The sequence below is a fragment of the Mirounga leonina genome, unplaced genomic scaffold, assembly GCF_011800145.1.
Source record: "Mirounga leonina isolate KUSES-001 unplaced genomic scaffold, KU_Mleo_1.0 Mir_154, whole genome shotgun sequence".
Classification (NCBI taxonomy): domain Eukaryota; kingdom Metazoa; phylum Chordata; class Mammalia; order Carnivora; family Phocidae; genus Mirounga; species Mirounga leonina.
The window spans coordinates 10,251,787-10,267,587 of record NW_023270389.1 but is presented as its reverse complement, the minus strand read 5'-3'; the positions used below and the strand labels follow the sequence as shown (position 1 = coordinate 10,267,587).

The following is a 15,801-nucleotide window of genomic DNA, read 5'->3' as shown; positions in this document are numbered from 1 at the left end:
GGTTTGCCTCCCTCTCTGTTTTTATCTTATTTTATTTTTCCTTCCCTTCCCCTATGTTCATCTGCATTATTTCTTAAATTCCACATATAAGTGAAGTCATATGGTATTTGTCTTTCTATGACAGACTTATTTTGCTTAGCATAATACCCTCTAGCTCCATCCACATCATAGCAAATGGCAAGATTTAATTCTTTTCAATGGCTGAGTAATATTCCGTTGAATATATATACCACATCTTCTTTATCCATTCCTCTGTCAATGGATATCTGGGCTCTTTCCATATTTTGGCTATTGTGGACATTGCTGCTATAAACATTGGGGTGCAGGTGCCCCTTTGAATCACTATGTTTGTATCCTTTGGATAAATACCTAGTAGTGCAATTGCTGGGTCATAGGGTAGTTCTATTTTTAACTTCTTGAGGAACCCCATACTGTTTTCCAGAGTGGCTGCACCAGCTTGCATTCCCACTAACAGTGTAGGAGGGTTCCCCTTTCACATCCTCGCCAACATCTGTCGTTTCTTGACTTGTTGATTTTAACCTTTCTGACTGGTGTGAGGTGGTATCTCATTGTGGTTTTGATTTGGATTTCCCTGATGCCAAGTGATGTTGAGCATTTTTTCATGTGTGTTGGCCATTTCTATGTCTTCGTTGGAGAAATGTCTGTTCATGTCATCTGTCCATTTCTTGACTGGATTTTTTGTTTTTTGGGTGTTGAGTTTGTTAAGTTCCTTATAGATGTCATTATTCTCAAATCTGACATCAGTGTAATCCTTTCTTCTAATGAAATGTTACCTAAAAGCCCAGTGAATGATATGATATGGATTTAGAAGCTTTGGTTTTGTTGGGGAGAGGGGTCCAGCCTTGCCTATGAGATAGCCACCTTCATCTTCCGGCAGATCTCGATGCTTAGGTTTTCATGGGCTACAGTTGGAAAACTCATCTAGTTTAATCCTTCTTTTGCCACAAAACATGGGGCCCAGGGACATGGTCGCTACAACAGAGCTCCAGGGAAAAAGAAGGGACAGAGAGAGAGAGACAAACTGAATTGGTCAAATGATGGGCATGCAAAAAGAAATGTTAAAAACTGCCCTGGCAGATTTTCCCCCCCTCACAGTGAGGAATGGGAAGACAAAATGCATCCAAAGAGCAGAGCTGGGGAGGGTGAGCAGTGTGAGGGGGTGAACTCGGTGCTTGCCACCCTGCTCAGTCTACCACATTTAAAACATGTCTGCTGTGAGTCATCCCACTTGAGATACCAGGTTGATGGATCTCAATGCAAGGCCTGTGGAGGAGGAAAGTTCACAGTAAACAGGTAAATACGTGCCATTTATAACAATGATTTGCATGCATTGAACACCGTGCTGTTTACAAAGCACTTTCATGATCTCATCTGCATTCAAAGCCTCACTGGGCAGGGTGCCCTGAAGTCACATCATACTCAGTCTGTGAGAGATGCTGAGCACATCCTCAGCAACACCAGAGGACAAGGTCCTGGCAGGGTGGTCCAGGCAAGGTGGGTTTGGGGGACACTCACCTGGCTGCAGTGAAGATCCAGTGAATATGTCCATCAATCACTCACCCCCATTCTCCCAGCCTGAGGCTTAGTCCTGGACACCTCCAGCCCGCTGGTTCAAACCTTTGCTCTCTGGGCCTCTGTGAGATCAGACAAATTTTACAACCCAAGGAATTCAAAATAGTTGTGTTGCCCCGAAGGAGGCAGGTAGGCTAGCCATCAGAGGGGAGGGTGTTCTTGCCATAGGCAGTGGGACTACTGTTGGGATCTGGATCAAGGGGAATCTCCCGCCCCCATTGACAGTGTCATAGACAAATTCAGAGCAGGACTCCAGCCCCAAGGGAACAGGTAGGCAAAGAGATGTCAAAATATATAGACCACAGTGTATAGAGTGGACCAACAGGGAGGAAGTGAGGGTCCAGGTAAAGTGTACAGGTGACCTGCCCTCTTAGCTCTTCCTGGCCTCACCCCTGATGCTGTTGCTATCCTCCCTGCCCTGGACAGGGTAGGATGGGGACAGCACCAGGGGAAGCGTGCAGTGTCTCCCTGGAGAAGGCAGGGGCAGTGGCCAGTGCCAGGACAAGAATCACTCGCAACTTGCTTTTGGCCTCTGCCTGCGAGGTTCTCAGACACCTGGATTCTCAGACAGATGGCCCTGCTGGCCACATGTGCAGCCTCCTCCAAGTGTCCCCATGCTGGTTGGAGGGCCTCGGCTCTTCATCTGAAACATGGCTCTGATTGCTCCACCACTCCACAACATCCTTTCCCTTCCTGCTGCTGATTAATTTTGCTCGTTTTCCTCCCTTTGGCAACTCAGCTGTTGTAAGAATATGCTGGAGTGTTCCATCTGTCTTGGGTTTGTGGGAAATAATAAGCTGGCTCTTCAGATATTCTCATCACCTTCTGATCTCAAGGACCTTCCTTTGAATTCCAGTGCAGAGGGGAGAAATGAGGACTTCTCCCAGGGACACAGGGCCCTGGAGTCAAGGACAGAGATGTAAGGCCAGTTTTCAAGGGAGCGGGTGAGCTCCTAGATAAACCTAATCCCAGTACTCAGAAGCGAAAATCTCTTCCCCCTTCAGGTGGACAAATCATGAAGCGAAGTGGATCTCAACCCTGGATACTCATTTGAATCATCTGGTATGGTTTTTAAAAAACCAATGACCAAAGCCCACACTCCTCTTGACCAATTCAATTAGAATGGCTGGGATTTGGACCCATGTGTTCATACTTTTTAAAAAACTCTCCAGATAATTATAATGGATAGGAAATTGCCTATTGACAAATCAACTCTTCAAGGAATTCCACTAATCTCAGCCTGTGCGTTATTTCCTTCCCATCCCTCCATTAATTTTTGCACCTTACAATTACACAGTGCAGTATAAAGCATGTCCACATACGTATTTCACTATGCAAAATCAGGTGATCCTCCATCACACCTATGAAGGGAAGGGACTGGATCCTATTCAGTTTAGTTCTACCATCTTGCCCAACATCTAACATGAGACAGATATTCAATGTCTATTGAATAATTCTATCAGATCATTATACTGTACCTTTATTATCACATGCTAATTATTTATTATCATGATTTTACAGTTGAGAAAACTGAGGCCAAAAGAAGAGAAATGTCTTTGCCCAAGATTGTACAGCCAGTAAGAGCAGAGGCCGGGAGTGGCACTGAGGTCTCCTGAGTCTGGCATGATTTCCATAGTCTGCCCCGCTTACTCCTCTCATTATTCTTTGCCCAGGTCTGCCCATGGTCTCCTGTTAACCTTAACACTGTCTTTCAGGCATACGAAGGCTGCTAATCTCTGAGCCACAGCTCAGAGAAGCACCAAGCCACAGTCAGCTCCCTCTGCATTCAGCAACAAGGAGCAGAGCTTGTATGCCCCAGACAGAACAAAAAGCCCCCCAGTCTGGTCTCAGGGCTGAGATTAGATAGGAAAGAAAGCAGAGTGAGTAAATCTGGATCCTGTACTTGACCATAAAAGCTTCAGTATAACAAAGGTTGTGGCAGTGATGGTAAGAATGGGGCACTGAAAGACTGTTGAATCTCAGATCTGTACCTCTGAAACAAATAATGCAATATATGTTAAGAAAAAAAAAGAAGAAGAAGAAGATAGCAGGAGGGGAAGAATGAAGCGGGGGAAATCGGAAGGGTAGACGAACCATGAGAGACGATGGACTCTGAGAAACAAACTGAGGGTTCTAGAGGGGAGGGGGGTGGGAGGATGGGTTAGCCTGGTGATGGGTATTGAGGAGGGCACATTCTGCATGGAGCACTGTGTGTTATACGCAAACAATGAATCATGGAACACTGCATCAAAAACTATTGATGTCATGTATGGTGATTAACATAACAATAAAAAATTTTTTTAAAAAAAGAATGGGGCACTGAATCACCGTCCTTCCGTTGATAAATCAAGGTCTCTGCTCTGTCCACAACAGGCAGGGTTATGAAGCACATGGAAGGAAGCTCCACAGAAGGGGGTTATAACCCAGGGATTCCTTGATGTCCTCAGTTTCCCCTTTGAGAAGTGAGCACTTGCACTATGTTACGTCCCTGCTTTAAAAGATGGTAAAGGGTTCTGGGAGACAGTGTGGAGTAGTACAGCGGTTCCCAATTTATGGCCCCTGGACCAACAGCATCAATATTACCTGGGAACTTGTTAGAAATGCCCATTCTCCCACCACCCCAGACCTACTGGTCAGCACTTCTGCTCTGGGAGTGGAGCCTGGCAATCTGTTTTTTATCAAGCCCTAAAACATTATACTGAGTAAAATAAAGAAAACACAAAAGACTATGTAGTCTATGATTCCATTTATATGAATTTTTAGAAAAGGCAAACTATACAAACAGCAAGAGGATCAGTGGTTTCTTGGGGCCAGGCATGGTGAGGGGCATTAACTCCAAAGGCACCCACAAGATCTCCAGAGTGAGGAAACTAGTCCATTTCTTCACTGTGCTGGTGTTTACAAATTGGTGTATGATTCCAAAATTCATCAAATGTATATTTAACATGGGTGAATTTTACATTTAACATGGGTGTATAAATAATACATAAAACATAATACCTAATAACATAATAAACATAATGACATAAAAAATGTAGTATTTTAAAAGCTTGCTAAATCAACCCCAGAGGAGAACCCTGATGTTGAAGAAACTGATGGGGACAGGCCAGCCAACACATCCTCTAACCAGGAGCCAAATTCCCAAGCCTGGGTTACATGGCCTGCTGCTTTCACCGCAGTTCTGAAAGTTAGTTTAAATATGAACAACAAGAACAAAAGATTTCAAATTCCAGATTATGCCAAATCAACGAATATTTGTGGTCTGCTTTGGGCTAGTACCTGCTCTGTGTGTGTGTGTGTGTGTGTGTGTTTTAATTCTAGCTATTCATCCTTTCTGAATGATCTGCTTCTGGAAGTGGGGATGGCTTTACTCCAGAATATTTGATTATAAGTACTACTGTGCTTGAAGTTCAAAAGAGTTACTGATGGAAATGTTATTTAAGTATCAACCAAAGACACTATCAAAAGGGACCTTGCCTTCTGCACTTTTGCTCCCTCTGCCTTCAGCAAAGTCTATCACTCTGGAAGTTTTTACTAAATGTGTAATAAATAAATAAATAACTTACCTAAACACCTAATGACACAGGTAAGGAAGTCAGGCCAAAGACAAGCCTGTGCCTGGACCTACTTCCAAATTAATCATTTATTCATTTCTCCAACAAGCCTCCCCAGCAAGCAGACGAGGTACTAAGGTTACATACATAAATAAGACAAGGCTCCCACTCTTACTGAACCCACACTTAGCACCCGCAGGGGATTCCCTAGGTTGAGTGTCCTAACAGAAGGTACCAAGAGAGCTACTCCAGTGAATGGATCCTGAGGAGTCCAGCTCTATAACGACATACCGCCTTTTGCTTCCAGGGAGAGCATTCCAAGCATTTCCTTTTCCTCACTCAAAATTAGATTCCTTTCTGATACCCTTATAAAGTTCAACGACTATACGGTTGAACTCATATAAAACTCGTATATAGAAAAGGAAAAGAAAAAGAAAGAAAGAAAAAGCAAGCAGGAAAGGACAACGAACAAGGAGCTATCCAAATCAATAAAGTTTCTCCCCCCTGAGAATCTAAATGCCTCCCCAAAATACTGCAAGGAAACTGCAGGCAAAGAGAAAATAGATTCTATTTCTTGGTCTAAGAAGTGTCACTCTGGAATCCACTGCCTTGGTGAGATAAGCTCTGCATTGGCAAGGGACCGGAGTGTGCCAGGAAATTGAGGACGGGAGGGTATTTTCCCAAGCTGTATTAACACTTCTTCTCATGCTTTGCAGAGATTAGAAATTTTATCACTGGCTCGCACACCTAAAAAAAAAAAAAAAAAAAAAAAAGTACTAATCTGTAGGGTTTTAGGGCAGAATGGACCCAAATTGTTCCCTTTCTCAGGATGCAGTGAGATGATGCAGATGAACACTGACAAGGAAGCCAAACCCCACTAAACCGAAGCTCTCCCACGTTCCGGTGGGGGCCCCTTCTCACGATGAGCAAAACTCTGGATGAGGATGGATTTTTAGAAATGTCCATTTTCAGGAATAGAATGAAGGGGTCCCCTTTGCCCTCTGCTGACCGGTCTCTGGGCAGAAGAGAAGCAGCAGTCGCCAAGACGATGCCACCTGAAAAAGATAGTCCTGGAAGTTAGAAGCGCCTGCTGCTTCAGGAGGCAAGAACAGGGTCAAGAATTAGGCCAGCAGGACACAGAGGCAGGGGGCAGTCAGAGATGGTAGCTGGCAGAAGGTAGGAAAGTCCAGGCCAAGACGCTGTGAACAAGAACACAGTGATTCTGACGCAGTCCCTCTAACTAGGGCCTGGGCTCACAGCCATTCTCTTCCCCACGCCCCCTCCCTGTGCCATCTCCCCCTCACAACTGACCTGATGGGGAGCATCCTCTCTCTTGCCCAAGCAGGGGACAGTCCCAGGGATGATCAGCCAGAATCGTTGGCCCTCCAGAGCAGGGACAATGTCTTTATGTCTTCTATTTCCCCAGCTCCTGGCCTGCTGGGAAGGAGGGATCCACCTGCCATTTCTTTTTTTTTTTTTTTTCAAGTGTACCCATAACACCCATGCTGTGGGTAGACAGGTAAGGAAGCTAGACCACAAGGCTGCCTGCTGGCCCAAGCCATGGCGAGACTTAGAACTGCCAGTTACCCCATCTACTGCCTGGTTGAACTCGTATAAATCAGAGACCCTGTTTAGTGCCTAAACAAATTTAAGCTTTAACTATCTGTGAAGAACAATTAGGCATCCCAGAACAGCACCAAGTTTTGGGATATGATTAGAAAGAGGGGCTGCCATCTGTTCCTAGGATTAGCAGTTTTCCAAGCAAGAGATAAAAAAAAATCATGGTCAGCATTGACTCAATCCACGGGGGGATTTCCTACTAAGTGTGGGTCACTATGCCAGGTACGGGGGAGTTACAAAAGGAAGGACATGCCTTGGAGTTTGTATAGTCTCAGAGTTAGTCCAGAGCAGGGAGAGACTACTGCAGGCTGGGTGGGGAAGGGGAGCATCAAGAGAGTCTCCCTGGGGAAAGTGAGATTTGGAATGAGCTTTTCAGGATGAGCAGAAATCTGGTCCGTAGACAGGGGGGAAGGGGCAGTGTAGATGTGGGAAGCCACGAGAGCCAAGGCACGCACAGGGGAGCTATAGACAGAAGTTTGGAAAGTTGAAAGAATGTCTGGAGCCCGAACATGGCAGCCTCGAATGTCAGTCTGAGGAATTAGGACCGAGACCTCTGTGCCAGCTAACACCAAACAAGAGCCAGACAAGAACAAACACTGTCACCACCTGCATTCCTGTAAACATTTCTGGCCCTGCATTGATAATGTGACAATTTCCATGTTTCAGAGAACTATTCGAGTCTTCGGTTCTCCAAGACCTAGAGAACGCATCCCTCATCATAAAAGTCAACCCACTCCCTTTCTTGAAGGTTTTGAGGGGCATCAGCAACTGGGTAAAGCTACCAGGGAAAAGGTAAATTCCTAGAAATAAGCATCTCTTTGGACAAATCGGAATAAAAAAGAAAATGCTAAAAAAGGAGAAGAAACCTCTATAAGAAGGAAAACAACATTACAAATTCAAATTGCATATAAAAAGATAGCTACCGCTCAAAGATAACAAGAAAAAAGGTATGACTGCAATTGTGTAATAATTGAAACAGGCCAGGGCTGAAGGGACCACAATTGTCAAGAGATAACATTAGAGGGTGAAGGAAAATATATTCCTTTCCTGTGACTTCCATAACAAATTATCACAAACTTGGTGGCTTAAAACAATGGAAATGTATTCTTTCAGAGTTCTGGAGGCCAGAAGTCCAAAATCAAGGTGTTGGCAGGGCCCATCTCCCTTTGAAGACTATGGGGGGGGGTTCCTCTCTTGTCATTCCCATTTCAGGGTGACCCCGGGTGTTCCTTGGCCTGTGGCTGCCAGACACCAGTCTCTACATCCATCTTCATGTAGCCTTCTCCATTGTGTCTACATCTCCTCTTCTGTATCTTTTAAGGACATTGGTCACTGGACCTAGAAACCATCTAGGTAACCCAGGATGATCTCTCCAGATCCCCAACTGAATTACATCTGCAATGACATTTTCTCCAAATAAGATCATATTCACAAGTTCTTTATTCTAGGGGTTAGGACATAGACATACCTTCTGGGGGACCATCATTCAACCCACTACAGAAAATATAATCCAGTTCCTCTCCTTCATTTTCTTAGTTTAAGCTAGATTGTACTTGGCTTTGCTTCCATTAATAGATGAGAAAAATTAATAGGAAATACAGTATTTCCTTGTTGGCAGGCTCCTGATAGCCAGGGCACCTGCTGAAGTCCTTGAAGGATATGTTGAAAATGTTCACCCTTCCAGCTCAGAGAAATCTGTGGTACTTTGTTGCACTTGTGATGTCTAGCAGCATCTTGGGAATGGGCTGACATGCTGTAAGCTTAGCTCAAAGGTTTACAACCGTGATTTCTCGTCTGCTGCTTGCTCCCCTTCACAGCATATTCTCCATCACTTTGTGATCCAAACGCCTCTTCCCCCTTACCACCCATTACAGTCATTATCCAAAAAGGCAGAAAGTGGGCATGCTTGTATTTCCTGCCAGGGTTTCTAGTTCCTGTTGACATCCTCAAAAGGCAGTTTTTAAACTTTCATCAAACACAGTGGCCTCCAAATACCAGTTTGCAGAGCAGTGCTGGTGTGGCTTCCTAAGAATCACCAGAGAAGCTTGTTAAAAATTCAGATTCTCATACAATGGAATATTATGCAGCCACCAAAAAAAGCCCTGAAATCTTGCCATTTGCAACGATGTGGATAGAACTAGAGGATATTATGCTAAGTGAAATAAGTCAACCAGAGAAAGACAAGTATCATATGATCTCAATGATGTGAGGAATTCTTAATCTCAGGAAACAAACGGGGTTGCTGGAGTGGTGGGGGTGGGAGGGTTGGGGTGGCTGGGTGATTGACATTAGGGAGGGTATGTGCTATGATGAGTGCTCTGAATTGTGTTAAGACTGATGAATCACAGACCTGTACCTCTGAAACAAATAATACATTATATGTTTTAAAAAAAAGAAAAAGAAGATAGTAGGAAGGGAAAAATGAAGGGGGGCAAATCAGAGGGGGAGACGAACCATGAGAGACTATGGACTCTGAGAAACAAACTGAGGGTTCTAGAGGGGAGGGGGCTGGAGGGATGGGTTAGCCTGGTGATGGGTATTAAAGAGGGCATGTTCTGCATGGAGCACTGGGTGTTATATGCAAACGATGAATCATGGATCACTACATCAAAAACTAATGATGTAATGTATGGTGACTAACATAACATAATAAAATAAAATTTAAAAAAAAAGACCAGAAAAAAAAATTCAGATTCTCAAGTCTACTGGAGATTTTTATTAAGCTGTGGGGTAGAGCCTATGACTTTATACTTTTAACAACCTCCCCAGGTGATTCAGATGGGTACATTGAGGTTTACATCCTCTGGCAGTATACAGATGTTACCTAAATCCTATGAAATGAGCGGGGTAGGTCTCATGGGCCTCCAGACCCCACTCTCTCCCTTGCTTGCTTTGTTCCAGCCACACTGGCCTCTTATTGTCTCCACGCACTTCCTCCGTTTCCTTCATCCTCAGTGTTCCCTCTGCCTGGGACAGTCCTTCCTGGCTATCTGCTTTTCTTACTCCCTCACTATTTCAGACCTCTGCTCCAATGTCACCTCCTAAGGGATACCTCTCTGATGACTCTATATGGCAAAATGCATATACAAATGCACACTCATCTCTCCCTACCAATTACCCTGCTTTATTTCTCAGAGCAATAATTAGTAGCTGTCGATTTAAATGTGTATTTATTTGTATTTTTCTGTCTCACCAGAATTTTAAGTTCCCTGAGAGCAGGGATATTGTTTGCTTATTAGTTTGTTTTTCTTTGCTATTTTCATACTGTTCTGGTGCCTACAACAGCACCTAGAAGGTATTGTATTCCATTGATATTTGATGGATTAATAAACAAAAGAAAGCATCTCTGACTACCATGAGGAGTTGGTAAGAAGCCCAACTTCTTAAAATAGCTTCAGAAATTTAGATAAGATAAAATGCCTTGGAAGGCTTCTAGCTTAAGAAAGGGGAGTGAGAGAAGACAAGCTATGCTCTGTTTTCTTAACCTTAAAGAGTGGATCCCCCAATTTTTGTTGAGTTGTTAAACCTTCATCAGCAGAGTGAAACTGAAGGAACTCAGCTCTGAGATTCTGGAATTTCTCAGCATATCCTGGGGGAAGTTGCTGTTCATGAAAGAAGGGCCAGGAATGAAAACCAGAGAAAGAGACAAGACAAATATGTCCATTCTCCCAAACTGTCCTCTCTGCCTTCCCGAAGCCTTCCAGAACCCTGGGGAAGGAGGTAAGCATATTCAGTCTTGGGATCCAGGGGCCAGTTTCAAGCCTAGAGGAAAGATTGATCCAGTTTTTAAAACATAGAGCCAAGAGGCTGCAGAAGCAGCACCCGGGGATGATGCAATGGGGAAATCAAATAGATGCACAGATCAAGTAAAGCATAATTCAAAGGGACTAGACACAGAGGCAAGACTAGGTTCCAGGCTACACAAATAAAGGAATGTCGAGAGAGTAAGCAGGTTCAAGAATATGGAGATGAGTAAAAGTCAGAAAGGTCCCATGGGCTCCTGGAAGTTAGAGGCAGGAAACTTTCACAGGTAGGAGGGAGGTTGTTAAAGCACCGAGCCATTTTGGACAATATTGTCTATTGCCAAAATGGAGCCCTGACATATTGGTAGACAATTAGGAGGCTTCTACAACAATCCCACCTAGAGAAAATACTTTTGGCAAGAAACGTGGAAGTCAAAATGGAGGAAAAGTTTGAAAAGAAATTTCATTCTAACAATTCTAAAATGCTACATAATAAATCCATTAAATCCAAAAATGTAAATGGTACATATAAATGGCATTGTATTAATTATAAATGGACTAAATTCTCAAGAGAAATACTGTTAGACTGTTATAAAAAAACTAAAACAACTCAGTTACATGCTATTTACAAGAGACCCACCAAAAAACTGAATAAAATTTGAAAGTAAAGGATAGAAGAAGATATTTTAGGATAATTGTAACCTAAAGAAAGCTGGGGGACTATTGTCCTTAAGACATAAAACATCATCAGTGACAAAGTAGTTTACTTCAAAGTGAAAAAAATATCCTATTCATAAAAAAAGATAATTCTCTTTCTCTTCCCCAAAGCAGGCCTCCCCTGAACAAGATTTCAAGGGTAAAGAGTATTGAATTCCCTTTAAATTAACTGAATCAGCTTTTTGGGTTTATGTTGACACAGACTATAGTATTTTTTTGAAATTTTTTATTGTTATGTTAATTACCATACATTACATCATTAGTTTTTGCTGTAGTGTTCCATGATTCATTGTTTGTGCACAACACCCAATGCTCCATGCAGAATGTGCCCCCTTTAATACCCATCACCAGGCTAACCCATCCTCCCACCTCCCTCCCCTCTAGAACCCTCAGTTTGTTTTTCAGAGTCCATCATCTCTCATGGTTCATCTCCCCCTCCGATTTCCCCCCCTTCATTCTTCCCCTCCTGCTATCTTCTTCTTTTTTTTTTTCTTAACATATATTGCATTATTTGTTTCAGAGGTACAGACCTATGATTCAATAGTCTTGCACAATTCATAGCACTCACCATAGCACATACCCTCCCCAATGTCTATCACCCAGCCATCCCATCCCTCTCACCCCGCCACCACTCCAGCAACCCTCAGTTTGTTTCCTGAGATTAAGAATTCCTCATATCAGTGAGGTCATGATACATGTCTTTCTCTGATTGACTTATTTCGCTCAGCATAACACCCTCCAGTTCCATCCACGTCGTTGCAAAGGCAAGATCTCATTCCTTTTGATGGCTGCATAATATTCCATTGTGTATATATACCACCTCTTCTTTATCCATTCATCTGTCGATGGACATCTTGGCTCTTTCCACAGTTTGGCTATTGTGGAGATTGCTGCTATAAACATTGGGGTGCACGTACCCCTTCAGATCCCTACATTTGCTGGGTCGCAGGGTAGCTCTATTTTCAACTTTTTGAGGAACCTCCTTACTGTTTTCCAGAGTGGTCACACCAGCTTGAATTCCCACCAACAGTGTAGGAGGGTTCCCCTTTCTCCGCATCCCTGCCAACATCTGTCATTTCCTGACTTGTTAATTTTAGCCATTCTGACTGGTGTGAGGTGGTATCTCATTGAGGCTTTGATTTGGATTTCCCCAATGCTGAGTGATGTTGAGCACTTTTTCATGTGTCTGTTGGCCATTTGGATCAGACTATAGTATTTTTTTAAATAAATGGACTACTTTTACCAGAAATTTTTATATAATCTTAATAAAACAGAAAATGCTCTTGTAGTAGATAAAGCGATCTTGACCTCTATCTGCCACTAACCTTCTATCTTTAAGAAGCTAAAACTCAACAACAACAACAGAAAAAGAAACTAAAAACTGCTTTCAGACCAAAAATATTTCCTATTCTGGCTACTGAGTAATTGTAATACAACAGAATCAGCATTTCAAGCTATTACTATCTTCAGTCAGACAAAAAAAAATGCATTGTGTAGATGTAAAATATTATTAACAATTCTGTGGGTTTTTACAAGTATATGTGAGAAAAACAGACACAGTCAAATTCACCAAGACCCAGGAGAACAATTAGATCCAGAGAAATCAATATAGTACAATTTTCTTTTGTAGAGTTTTTTTCATACACAGTGCATTAGAGAGGTTTTCACCAAATTAAAATTTCCAAAATAGATGACAGTATGTAGTACAAATTATAAAAACCACTGGTGTAATGGAAAGACATTTCATGATAACTAAATTAAACCACTCAATCATGAGGCTGGTAATAAAGACAGAGAAGCAGGGCAATGAGGCAGAGGGTCAAAAGATAGTTCCATGAGATCTAAAATGAGAGGTACTTCTTAACAGCACTGGCTAAAGAAGAGTTCAGAGGAGCAGGTTCATTTACCAGTGTGCAAGGAGCTTCTAGAGGAGCTTCTAGAGGGGCCCCAGCACTTCTGCCCAGCAGAATTTCCAAAGCAGCTTGAATTTGTGGAGTAGCTTTATTTTCAGTGATGAGATTCTTTAGACCTATAACTAAACATGATTTCACTTTTATAGTTTGGTGAGACTTTTTGTTAAACAATTCACAAATCAAAAAAGCAAAAATAAATAAAACCAGAGAATCTATATTTTGCTTCAGAGCCTATGGATATTTTAAATCATAGCAAACAGTATCAGTGGTGCATCTGAAAACTTAGATCTTTGGGTCACTTTCAGTGCTCCTGTAGAAATGCAACCACTACATTGCTACAGAGTCACAAGATGTGAAAGTTACAAAATTCTCCTGTTTACCCTGATCCTCATCTACATCATCTAAGGCAACTAAGAGCTGATATCTTTTTAACTATGCTTTCCTGGGGTGCCTGGGTGGCTCAGGTGGTTAAGCGTCTAACTCTTGATTTTAGCTCAGGTCATGATCTCAGGGTCTTGAGATTGAGCCTCAAGTTGGGCTCTGGTTGTCCCTCTCCCTCTGCTTCTCCCCACCCCCCAACTCATGCATGCTTGTGCACAATCTCTCTCTCTCTCTCTCTCTCAAATAAATAAATAAAATCTTTAAAAAAAAAAAAAAGGCATGCTTTCCCTACCAACAAATAGTACCTTGAAAATTTTAGCTATGTATTAGAATTTTTAAACTTTCATGGATGGGAGAGTCTTCCTTGGGTCTAACAAATTTTTTTAACTCTCTCTATATAAAATGGTTGGAAGCAATAGGTTTTTCTGGGTTTACCAACCTCTAGCTATAAGTCAGTCTTCGGACCACTTCCTAAGCCTCAGTTACCCCAGCTGTAAAAAAAAAAGAAAATAATAGTCCCACAACTCAAAGGTGAGAACCGAAAAAAATCATCCACTGAAAGTACATGGGACAGTTCCTACAACACTAAGTTCTTCATGTATGTCACTATCATTGCCAGCCACCACCAGCACCTTGACCCTGCACCAAGCTGGTACCACCCCTCTTCATCAAGCCTTCATCACCCCATGTCTTATGCAGGTCCCTTGGTCTCTTCTGCAGGCTGAATCATAACACCTTCTCTCAAATGTCCTCAACTATCTTAGCTCCTCCACTTCTCGAGTGATGTTTGTTCATTGTGTATGTGTTTTAGAGAGAAAAATAACCATACTCTCTTGTTTCCTTCTGGGCAATGCCTAGTCTGCACTTCCCCTTATATTTTATTTCAGTGCCATCCATAATTCCAATGGAGTCGTAAATAAAACACCTTGTATGGGTTACACCTGATGTTAGATGATTTGAGATTATTTCCTGAAAATCTGTGTATAAATTACTTAATTTTCAAATGGCAGTCACAGTTTAAATATACCAAGACAGGTGGTATTTAATGTACCCTACAGTAAATTACTTTGCAAAGCAAAGCATGCATGTTCAATATGATCATTCATCCCTTAATCCGTTTTGTGAGGCTGAATTTTTTATTTATCATATTTGCTTAAAGCATGACCTCTCTGTAGATTTTATCCCTTAATTGTATAGTATGCCTAGATTGTAAAGCATATTTACTTTTAAATATGTCTTAATGCCTTCTCTCTCCCTCTCCCTCAAGCTGTGAGATGCCTGCGTCTCCATCTTTGACCAGTAGGGGTGAGTACTAGAAAGACAGTTGAGACCACTGGCATTTCAGATACTAAACCTACAATAGAAATCAGTGGAACAGTTGATTCAAAGGGTTTAGGTTATGTCTCTGTTGATAAAAGCCAAGCTTTCAGAGAATTCCAATTCAATCTTCAAAACACATTTCTTGGGTGAGAGCCAGCACTATAATTGCATTTAAGAGTATGATGATTGTGTCATTTCCATCTATTTTGCATACATTTGAATAACGAATGCAAGTGGCCCTAACCTCACATATGTAACGATTAGAGCAATTATTAGTACAAATGTATTCCAAGTCTGTATTCAGGGCATGACACACATTAAATGTATACCAGGGCATGAAATCAACCAACTTAATTACCTCCCAGATAATATTCCACAAAGACATACTGTGTGAGATTGTCTTCTATTCCTGGACACTGGAAGTGTCAAAATAAATAATCTGACACTTAAGAAAAGACGACTCTGACCAGAGGGTTGAGACTTTGAGAGCATGCCCAATGCAGCAGCATCAGATTGGGGGTGCATGTAACTGGGGTAAAGTGAGGGAGGATTGCTGGTTTAAGTCATGGTAAGAGGGTGGTTCAGTGGGGGTGTGGAATCCGGTGTTTCCACAAGCTCAAGAATGTGCAACCTCAGACCAGCTTGGTAAAAGACTCTGACATGCATAGTTGTAACTCTGTGAGAAGCATTTTGCTAGACACCCAGCATGCCTGATTGTCCCGCTAATGCTCACGCACTACCTCAGGAATCAGCCCTGTAATCACCACTCAGAGGAGGAAACTAAGGCTCAGATAGGTCAGTCTGCCCCATCCTGTGCCCCTTCACCTCCAGCATAGTGCCTCGCACACTGCCGGGCACTCTGTGAATATTCAAGGGAATGAACTCTCTCGATGCACAGGTGCCAGCTAGTCTGTTCCTTCTTCTGAATTTCAGGTGTAGCCCATTTGTGAGAAGGTATCC

General features: G+C 42.5%; 1 long non-coding RNA gene across 1 annotated transcript; it reads right to left on the bottom strand.

Annotated features, from left to right (window-relative positions):
- Positions 1-1,206: 1,206 nt before the first annotated feature.
- LOC118014064 lies at positions 1,207-13,436 on the bottom strand. Its single transcript, XR_004680183.1, has 3 exons — positions 13,135-13,436; positions 1,537-1,655; positions 1,207-1,284 (listed from the first exon to the last, which is right to left on the bottom strand). It is a non-coding gene; the product is annotated as an uncharacterized LOC118014064 (long non-coding RNA).
- Between the last annotated feature and the right edge of the window lie 2,365 nt (positions 13,437-15,801).